General features: G+C 42.4%; 1 protein-coding gene across 1 annotated transcript in view; it reads right to left on the bottom strand.

Moving 5' to 3' along the window:
* LOC135221718 (zinc finger HIT domain-containing protein 1-like) overlaps positions 1-2,658 on the bottom strand; it is a 44,999-nt gene extending 42,341 nt beyond the window's left edge. Inside the window, exon 1 of the mRNA XM_064259502.1 lies at positions 2,523-2,658. The gene's annotated coding sequence lies outside the window, so the exon portion shown is untranslated. The remainder of the gene's footprint in view (positions 1-2,522) is intronic.
* Positions 2,659-11,579: the final 8,921 nt, after the last annotated feature.

Here is an 11,579-nt window from a genome sequence, read left to right as displayed (position 1 = left end):
GTAGGTGACCGTACACTCGGTGATACTCACAAGCGAGCGGCCGAGACGGTTCCCAGTCCGGAGGTGGAACCTCTGAAGCTGGGAGAGGAGGTACCAACCACCGCTGGTACCTCCATGGTCCCCGTCTTCTTCCCTGAGGAAGGAGAGACGGGCCCCGTTCCTGGAGGAACGGGAGGACCAGCGGAAGACACACCTGTCTCAGGGGACAGGCCACCTTCTTCTTCCTTGGTTGGGGGCCTTGGAAGTTGAAGAAGAAGAAGAAGAAGAAGAAGAAGAAGAAGAAGAAGAAGAAAAAGAAGAAGAAGAAGACGACGACGACAACAACATCTTCCTCATCTTCTTCGCCAACTTCCTCAGGACAGCATAAGGTTCTCCCATCCAGGAAGGGGCTGTGGAGGCTGCCGAAGCAGCAGGCCCCAGCGCGACCTGGAAAGGAGGACCTGACGGAGCAGCAGTGGAGAGAACGCTTCCTTGAGGAGGGTTATGAAACTCTTGCCTGGCAGGAGAAGCGTCTGCCACCATCGAGACTGGTCAGTCGCGCGAACATGACTGTTGTCTGGGTGGGGCTATTATTATTCCCGGAAACTGTAAGTATCCAGCTAGATGTTAATCTGAACAAAGTAAACTAAATGACGTGACTCATCCTGCTCGAAGGCTATGAATGCATTCTGGTGGTTGTAACACTACTGAAATCCGGTGATATAGCCAGAAAATAAAAACAAGCTTTTGTAAGCACTCGATGTTTCCTTGAGTGTGGCAGAAAACAGAATAACGTGATTAGCTAAGTCATTCCTAGTATTGCCGTAGGGGGATGGCACTATAGACCTAAACTGAGCCATCGAAGCACTACCTGCGAAATTTTAACTTAGGCTGCCGTCAAGTAGAAACTCTTAAGCTATATAATTACTGGGTAAGTCACATATACAAAACAATGTGTTAAGCGCAGAAAAACATTCAACAAAATTGTACTACAATTTTATTTCATGTGACAAAAGGGAGTACCAAGTCAAACATCATTGGATGGCAAAACATCATAGGGAGACGATATTCACAAATTGGAAAAGCTGTCTCTAAGGTTGGTACCCTCGCAATATCGTCGGCTAGCAGGAAAAAGGGGCTCTGATGATGCCAAGGAACACACCACTGACAGGACTGACTGGGTTCCAAACTCTCCCTCCTCACAGCACCAATGACCATACCAAAATTAGTGGAGTGGCATTCTAAGTGGCATTCTGAGCAAAATGCCGCCGCTGCCAGAATTCAACGCAAGAAACAGGGGTGACAACTGAAGATCCTGTAAAGAAACACATAACATGCTCTCTCCTCAGGAAAGAAGATATCTTTTATCCTGTGAGAGCGAAAAGAATCATATTTGTCAGTAACAATAAAGGGAAGTGAGTGAACTGTACGACTCGCGCCCCTCCAACCAAAATGACGGGAAAGGGATGAGACGGCAAACATGACTGGTCATGCAAGCAGACAGAACCAATGTAACTGGAGATCGTCCGCCATTGAAATTCGTGTTGAGAAAGTGTAGGAATACTCCTATGCTTGAAAGCCAAATCCTAGCATATAAACCTTGTCTGCAACACAAACCTCTAACATCTCAAGTGTCCCGAAACACAAATTCTGAATGACTAAAACACCCAGGAAATGCGTAACAAGATAAAATCAAAGATAAATACGTAAAAAATTAATGTCGTAATACAAATGTTTTACAAAATATATTAACTATATCAAATGTAAAATGCAAAAGAACAAAATGTAGCTGGCCCCTCTCTCCCTGAAGGAGCAATATCCCCTTGGGAGACAGACCAGCATTACACATTAAACAGTCGAAGACAAAGCAGAGGAAAAGGCTTGAAGTACATCTACTGCAATTTCCATCTGTCCCAGAGAAACATGAATATGGGAATCCTGGAAGGCCGTCTAAAAACATTGACACTCACGGGACTTCTGGGCTGGATAAATATAAAACAAAATCATGGGTTTAGATAAAAAAAACAGACTTGAGGGGAGGAGAGCGAAATGTATGTCAACCTCAAGGGAGATTAAAGAAAGACTGATGCATCACAATGTTCCAAGCCTGGTCAGTGACCAGCTTCCACTTCGTATAAGCATGAGTTGCCAGATGCCACACATTGCCTGCTTTACAATCTGTGATTGTTTTTTAACCGGTTTCCAGCTGACGCTAGAAGATTATACTATTGTTAAGACCAAAGTTTGCTCTGCATACAAACAATTAGATTGTTTACACCCAGGCAGGCAGGACTGCCTCCTACCGGATGGTAAACTGCCTAGCCACCTTGTACGAAAGTTTAATGGCTGTTTCTAGTTTCACTGGAAGTAATTCCTTATGTAAAAGACCGATGGTTTGTATTAGTATATCGTGTAGGAACAAACAGTATTTGCCTGTGGCAATACAAATATTACAAGTCTTATAAAGTAACTTTTTAACGACAATTTCTTTAAGCCACGGTTTTGCTGCAAAACTGTCAAAACTGTTCAAATATAAATGCTACCTTCAAACTATTATAAACTTCTTGCTGCACAAAAAGATGACACTCGTCCAAATCGACCAACACAAACTTTGATCCCAGCTTTAATGTATCATCCAAATGTAGTATGAACTGCTTCATAACAGGGTCACTGAAAAACAAGAGGGTATAATTAAGAGCAAGAAACAATTTATAACATGGGACTAAGGACTGATATCCACTAAAATACTCATACTGAATGTCATGCATCAAAAGGTGGGTTAAAGCCTGTAATTTGCCCTTGTGAACCTGAACGTGATTTTCATTTTCATAGACACCAGTGAGGTGTACTGGTGTTTAAGGTATGCCTATACTATTGACAATATTTACTTCAAACAAGTAAGACCTAGGTTAGGTCCCCAAGGATGGATTAACCCTTGAACGCCGAAGCGGTAAAATAAAAATTGTCTCCCGTGTGCAAGAGGTGTTTCGGAGTGAGCGCGGAAGCGGAAAAAATATTTTTTTCAAAAAATCACAGCACGCTTAGTTTTCAAGATTAAGAGTTCATTTTTGTCTCCTTTTATTGTCATTGGCTGAAGTTTAGTATGCAACCATCAGAAATGAAACAAATTATCATTATCATATATGATAGCGCAAACAAATTATCATTATCATATTATAACGTCAAAAAATTTCAAAATATATTAATTGTATTCAAAATCGCGCTGTGAGCAAAACGGTTAAAGGTAACAAGTTACTTTTTTTTCGTTGTAATGTACACTAAATTGCAATCATTTTGGTATATAACACATTGTAAAACGATAAAAGCAACACAGAGAAAATATTATAACAAAATAATGCATGAATTCGTAACGCACGGACGTAAACAAATATTTTTTTCAAAAACTCACCATAAATCTAAATATTTCCGTACTAGCGGACCATGACAATTTGTCGAAAATTGCATTTTTCCTAAACTATACAAACCTTAGGTCCTTTAACAATAGGAAGTAGCTAGCGGCAGCGTGGAATCGGTCGTAAGCTTCGAACAAGGGAGAGAACAGTAGTTAACTGCTTGTCCGACAGTCGCGGAGGTAAACAAATCACTTTTGCTTTTGGCCCATGCAAAATACGCAGAGTGATGGGTGGCATGAGGAGGGACTATATGTAAAGGACCTCAGGTTTGTATAGTTAGGAAAAATGCAATTTTCGACAAAATGATATTGTTATGATACAATAAATTTTGTTCATACTTACCTGACAGATATATATATTAGCTGTATTTTCTGAAGTCCGACAGAATTTTAAAAACTTCCGACACACGCAGTGGTCAGCCAGGTGGTTAGTACCCATTCTCGCCGCTGTGAGGCGGGTATCAGGAACCATTCCCATTTTCTATTCATAATTTTTATTTATTTTCCACTGTCCTCTGAGGGGAGGTGGGTGGGTACTTTGATTATATATTCTGCCAGGTAAGTATGAACAAAACTTATTGTATCATAACAATATCATTTTGTTCATGAAACTTACCTGTCAGATATATATATAGCTGAATCCCACCTTTGGAGGTGGGAAGGGACAGAATAGAAGGATTTTGGGAAACAAATGCATGCAGATGATTTATCATCTTGGTTCCACCTCTTAGCATAGCTGACTTCGTGATTACTGTCACCGAAGTCTGCTTCTGCTTTACTAGAGTTGCCAGCGAGGTAGAGACCTATAAAGCTGGTGCACTCCAGATGATCTGTCAACGGGGGCGTGACCACAATGTGACTAGACCATATTGACCATACCATGAGGGCTAAGAAGTAAATAAATATATATATAAAAATATATATATCACCACCTGACCACCTAGCCAAAGTTAAGGTGTGTTAACTAAGGCTTAAGAGTTAAGAAGTCGCCGTTGTCGGCGACTCAACAACTAAATTAAGAGCTCTTCCTAACCATTTTCTACAGGATAGGATGAGTGGTACTTCTTGCCCCCAAGATTGTGTCTGCAGACACGTATGGCCCTAGCGAGCAGCAGATCTCATATGCCATCTTCACATCTCGCAGGGAAGTGTGAAGTGAAGCACAGAGTTTTGCTTCGCTAAAACATGGTACTCAGGATGTTGCTGGAGTGCCATGCTCTGTTGAAATGCTTCCGAGGCCGCGCCCATCACCTCGTGAGCATTCAGATAAAAAGATTTCAAATCTTTGTGCAAACCACAATGAAGGAGCATTTTTTGAAAGAACTCCTTAACACTAAAGCCAGGGTGTTCTTCGATATGGGCAAGTCTGGTCTTTTTCGGAACACTGCAGATTGCCCGAATGACTTCGACTTTCTTGAGTTTTATGTAGATAAAACACTTGAGAGACCCGACAGGGCACAGGACTCTCTCTGGCTCCTGCCCACTAACTTGTGCCATCCTTGCTTCCAAGCTCCTGGCCCAAGGACAAAACGGGTTTTCCATTCTTAGGCACAAGCGGAAGGCTTAGAGAGCACACCGCCTTGTGTTCTCTAAAGCCAAAACTTGTGACGATGGCTTTAAAATCTCACTAACCCTCTTTGTCGTATCTAGGGTGGTTAGAAGAAGGCCTTCCTGTATCACATGCAAGAAGTTAACAGGTAGGAGAGGTTCGAATGCTTTGACATCAAGAACTTCAGACTACGTCTAAGTTCCATATTGAAAGCTTCGATCTGGACATGCACAGTCAGTCCGTCTGTACTAAAGTCAGGAGACCGACCAGTTGACCAGTCAGACGAATCAAGGACAGCAAGGCTGTACCCTGAAGACCATAAGGCACTATTCTTCGCTGAAGGATGAGTGTCTGGACTGCCTGGGCGATTCAATCTAAGCAAACCTGGGGGTGTATCAACGCAACCCAACGTCGTCAGCGAATCAACTCCTGACTCGAGCTTCTGGTGCCAGGAGAAAGGAGCGAGGAGCAAAAAGGCGATTCAGTCCTGATCATCGGGGGTGTATAAACGCAACAGACTTCGTCAACAAGAAACTTAGGGCTACTATATGTCGCCTGATCTCGCACGAGTGTCTGACTCCGAGAAAACAGGTGAGACAAAAAGTAGATGGTGAGCGAGTTTCGAGATTCCACAGAACTCCAAAGATCGTGAAGGGCTTTGTTGTTTGACAGACGCAAATCTCTGAGCCCAAAGGCCGTCAACAACATATTTGCGTATTCTTTAATAGTTGTGACTGCCAGCTTATCCCATTCTTCAGACGGAAATGGAAGACGGTAATCTTATTCCTGTCAACATCTCGATAGTCTGAACGTAGTTAGACTCAGAGCGGAGAGGTTATAGGTACCTTTCGAGTTAGAGTAGACCGACTCTCTCGGAAAAGGTCCTTGGAAAGTGAACTAGGAAGTATGTGACCTCTGTGAATCCAGGATACTGAAGGCCAACATGGGACGATCAGCGTCATTGTCGCTCCCTGTGACGTCATAAATCCTCTTATTACATTTCCTAAGCGATTGAAAAAGGGGAAAAGAGACTATACATCCATCCCCGTTCAATATCATAGGATGCGTTTAATGGTACCGATCCCGGATCGAGAATAAGGATGCAGAGAAGAAGAAGCCTCTTCGTCCTCAACATATCGAAGAGAAGAATGAAAGGGCGTCCCTAAAGTCTACACAACTCTCAACTTACTTCTAAAGAAAGATTCCACTCGGAAGTGAATAGTTGCTGCCGTCGATCGAAACGATTCGTACGGACTTTTGCAATCCTGTAACGAACCTGTAGAGGATCGTTACATTCTACGCCTGTTGTTATAATAGGCTCTCTCATAAACTCGAACAAGGACCGAGAGAAGATACTTCTTAAGATATGAGAGAGCTGTGGAATATCAGAGTTGATCTGGACCACTGGTTCCCAAAAACTCGTTTCGAGGACTGGAGGGACTACCGAATTGCTTTTACTTCTTTCAGATTAAGATCCAGGACATCTGAAACCCTATCCAGATGTCCGGCACCTTCTTTCTATCACCTCAGGTGATAGACGCACTGAGAGATGTTCAGAATCATTCCTAGATCTTGAATAATATTTCAGTTTCCCGGTAGGAAAAAACTGTGGTCTGAATTGCAGTCTATTCGGGGAAACAAACTTCTTCAGGAAGGAAATGGTCCCCAGCAAGCTCATCCATTCCCTCCCCGAGTATGCTTACTTCCCTAATAAGGCTGCGCTTTGCCTAAGCAGGAGAGCATATAAAAGTGCAATGTTGCGATAGACTCGTAGTTCCATACCGTGCGGTAACGAGCACAGAAAGGATTAAGAGATAACTCTGTTGAACATAGTAAGGCAAAACGAATGCAACGTTTATTCATTCACGTAAGAAATCCCCTCAATCTTAGGCTAAAGTCCGTGATTGTAGGACAGAGATACAAGTTAGTCACAGTTAGGTCAGTCAATCCCGCAGGAGAGACGTAACCGTCAGCACAGAGATACGGTTAGTCAGTCAATCCCGCAGGAGAGAGAGACGTAACCTACAGCAAATGACAGCGCACGATCTGTTACTGGCTCGGTTGGACTGGAGGACAGACACAGCGTGACAGCAGCAGCCAGCAGCTTACGAACGTCGTCTCTTAACTTTATGTCTGGGTTGCCAGCTACCCTATTCTACGAAGAAATAGGTCCGTTATTTTTTGAGCAGAAAGACTCTCAAGCTGGTATATTTAAGCGAAACAGAAAACGCTAAATATATAGATGCGTTTGTGTCGTCAGAACACTACCATACAACGGTAAAAGATAAATCGGAAACTCCTGGAAGGCTGCAGGGAGTAACGATTAAATGTCCTTAAAATAGACAATAGACCTCTCGGTTGCCACCCGAAGAGGTAACTACAGCAAACGTATATGACTTGAACCAACCAGAAGTAAAATAACGCAAGGCAAAATGAAGTTTTTATTGTAAAACTAATATTGTAATACCTACCTGAACACCTGAACAAGCCCTGGTCACTTACCAGCCCGAACCATCATTTATCAAAAATTTACCAAATCTTTGGTTAAAATAAACGATCAGTGTTGCCAATCTCCTGGCAAACACCCTCGTTACCTAGTTACCAGCCCACCACTGATAGCCCTGCCTCACGGGCCGGTCACACCTGCCCTCTCACGTCAATCATAACTCAATAACTCTGTATGAGAGGGGAGGAGGGTGGGAATCATTCAGGTGTTCAGGTAGGTATTACAATATTAGTTTTACAATAAAAACTTCATATTGCAATACACCCCTGAACACCTGAACAAGCCCGATTAACAACATTAATTTGGAGGTGGGGAATCAAATCTACTCGGCCCTCCACTGTACCAGTTGTCAGTCAATATAATTGAGTACGCGGGTCAGTCTCATGTTCATTTGTCACTCGTCCAAACTAATCTCCCATGTGTGGCCTTCTAGGCCTCCCATATGTGGAGGGAAAAACTCCCTGCACTCTACCCTAAGGTCAAAACTCATTGAGTGCGGGAGGGATACAAACCTGTTTCTCTCAGCTGGCTATGTGCCTCACCTGAGTAGAGGAAAAACTGAAGACCTCCCATGTGGCTCTCGCCTCTCATGTATGGAGGGAATCTGAAGACCTCCCATGTGGCTCGGCCTCTCATGTAGGAGGGAAATCTGAAGACCTCCCATGTGGCTCTCGGCCTCTCATGGTATGGATCCTGAAGAACCTCCCATGTGGCTCTCGCCTCTCATGGATGGAGGGAAACTGAAGACCTCCCATGTGGCCTTAGGCCTCTCATGTACGGAGGAGACAGTGTCGTCGATCGTAGTGATGTCCTCTCTTGTAGTGTTGTACCTGCCTGTCTGTACTCTGCCTGGTTGGCACTTGGAAAGAATACCCTCAGATAGACCCAGACATGTTCTTTCCTATCTGTCCTAATACTTAAAATCCACTCGTGATATATCATATCATGAATACCTTATACATATTCCTAATATTCGCTCCTACTCTAATACTAACTCAAACAGCAAGATTGTTGGGTTTAAAAATAGAATTTAGGCCAAAGGCCGTGATTGGGACCTACGAGGTCAGTCAGCGCTGAAGGGAAATTGACAAAGTTTTGAAAAGGTGTGACAGGAAGAAAAACCTCTGTTGCACATGAGTCCAGTGTTAGGAGAGCGTGGGAAAATAGGATGAGAGATATGAAATAAGAGTAAAGAGAGAGAGAGAGAGAGAGAGAGAGAGAGAGAGAGAGAGAGAGAGAGAGAGAGAGAGAGAAATACAATCGTCTAGTATAAAGAGAATATAAAATCAGGGAAGAGAGAGAGAGAGAGAGAGAGAGAGAGAGAGAGAGAGAGAGAGAGAGAGAGAGAGAGAGAGAGAGAGATAAATTACAATCGTCTAACATCTCCAACTCCGTAACTAGCACCCTCTTCTAAGTTAAAAGGGTATTATCTTAACGATAATATACTCGTATAACTCCGTACAGCTATGAACAACCGAACGAGAACTTGTTGTTAATGCGATCGACTCCATAACAACATCACTTTATTGTATTGATCAGCGTGTGACAGTAATCGAATCCGATAGCAACATCCGTTATTGTATTCATCCGCGTGCGACGGTAATTACTGTATTCATGTTATAAATGCAGCTGAAGCTAATAAGGCAAAATTACGTGCATCAGCAACCTGGACCGAAGTCCCGAGCATTTGTATGAATTCAAACGCAGCCGTGGTAAAAGAAACTAATAGCATGAAAGAGCTCCTTACTGTTGTTTTTTACACAGACAAAGGATTAATAAAGTATATAAAGTGTAAGGTTTGTAATACCTATGAAAACGAGTGAAAAACGAACGGAATCCTAAATTTAACGCCATCTAACCCGATGGAAAAACTAGCTTCCAATGAGACGTATCAGTCAAATTTTGGACTTAAATTACATCGTAAGACGAACAGTATGACTTCGTTCCATAAGTTAAGTATCCAGATATTCATTAATATGCTAACTAGGGACAAAAACATTAGCCGAGACCAAGTGATATGGTTGAATCTGGAGCTAAGGAAAAAAAATAAATAAATAAACAGACTAGCCGGCATCCTTGTCTGTCTAAGCCACACCTCCTTACAATAGTGCTGTTTGACGACAAGCTAGTGTAATTGTAATTTAATTGAAAAGTAATAAAATAATATTTAAAGGTAATTAAATTAACTTTATTAGGCCTAATATTAATTTCAGTTGTCATTGTAATTTGATAATACGACTGGTAATTTGTAACTGTAATTGACATAAGCGCAATGTAATTACTGACGGCAATAATCGGTTAAACGTATGAAGACGTCACACATACGAATTCCTTATATCTGACATCTGATTATATGCCCCAAGATAGATACCTCATTGACTATGTAAGATAGATACCTCATTGACTATGTTAAATGTCAACATAGTTGAACACAAGTCTCCTTCAAGACGTTTGTACAGACTTGGCATAAGTGAGTGTTTTGTTACGTTAGTCATTTTAGGCAATCAGGAGAGAATGAGATGGATACGGCGACTCAAACCCGTATTCGTCACCGCTGATTCCAGCGTGAATGACTGCCGAGTTAGTGTTTATACTACGCTAATATGATGATACATATAATACAATTATAATGCTTTAGTCGGACAGAATCCGATCTTCATTTTGTTCGATTACATTCATATTAATTATCCTCAGATCGGATTCTCGTTCGTTTTCAATTACACTTGTACTGAATTATCTGAAGTCCGAATGCCTTGAGCCTACAGCGTTAGCCAATATAAAAATAACTACCGATATGTTGTACAGCGAATACTTTAGGCTAGGCTAGGCTACTGAATATGCATACGTTATCATCGTGAACACTAGACTAACCGTAGTTGATTTTATTCGATTTCTCTCCATACTGAATATCGTAAGTCAATATGCATTGAACGGAGAATTAGTTGATATTAACAATTATTGTATCGTATAAGTAGAGGAAAGTAACCTTAAAGACGAAGGAGCAAAAGCTTCTGACGCAAGGAACTCGAAGCAGGAAAAAGCCTAAAGATGCTCTAAGGACACTGTGCCTCTATAAACTACTACTTTTAATAGAAAACCGACCCGAAGAAGCCTGCACTTCTCTTCCTAAACTAAACACATGTAGCCTATTATCCCTACTCGTCTATATGTGACCTAAGTTTTTATCATCCTGAGAACTTACACATCGAGGGAAGGGGAATCTGCTGCCAACACTGCCTACTCCGCGCCAGGGGGGACGGCGGATCCTGCCCCGTGGGCTTGCGGATCCCCATAACCCCCAGCACCGGTTAGGGCTGGTTCTGGAACAGGCAGGGGAGCTGGAAAAGAACGATTAGTAATTTCAGTATCGCTATTGCTCGATCTATCCTCACTTAATCGACATAAAATCGGTAACAGATGTCATACTCGATGTCAGCCTACTCTCAAGTCTCTTAAAGAGCACTGTCTCTAAGTCTTTATCTTGATCTACGTTAGTCTCTTCCTGCCTACACTTACTTCCGAGACCTTTCCTACGTTTGAGATACCCTAACATCTGGTCCAAAGACCACTCCTGACATTCCAAACATCTGGTCTTTACATTATATTGAACAGGCCTACAATTTACGCATAAGGAATGACTATCGTGTCATAGGGTACTCATCCTTTTTCTTGCATTGTTGCAAAGACGATACGTTGTTGAAACTTCGCTCGTCGTTTTCTGTGATTGTTCGTGGCCGAGAATGCAGTAGTCGTTGTCGTAGCTTGTGTTGTTTCTTCCTTTGCAGAATCAATGTCTGATGACAAGGTATTAAGAGCAATCCAACCATAATCCAAAGGGATGCGTAATTCGTCACCAAAATCATCAAATCAAAGGTGCAAATGAAGCCGGGTGCAAGACCAAAAAGGGAGTTCGCTGTGGATACATCTGTACTCCACCGCGAACGATAAGTGATTGACGTGAGAGGGCAGGTGTGACCGGCCCGTGAGGCAGGGCTATCAGTGGTGGGCTGGTAACTAGGTAACGAGGGTGTTTGCCAGGAGATTGGCAACACTGATCGTTTATTTTAACCAAAGATTTGGTAAATTTTTGATAAATGATGGTTCGGGCTGGTAAGTGACCAGGGCTTGTTCAG

This window comes from Macrobrachium nipponense, chromosome 3, assembly GCF_015104395.2.
Source record: "Macrobrachium nipponense isolate FS-2020 chromosome 3, ASM1510439v2, whole genome shotgun sequence".
Classification (NCBI taxonomy): domain Eukaryota; kingdom Metazoa; phylum Arthropoda; class Malacostraca; order Decapoda; family Palaemonidae; genus Macrobrachium; species Macrobrachium nipponense.
This window is presented reverse-complemented; position numbering and strand designations above follow the sequence as displayed.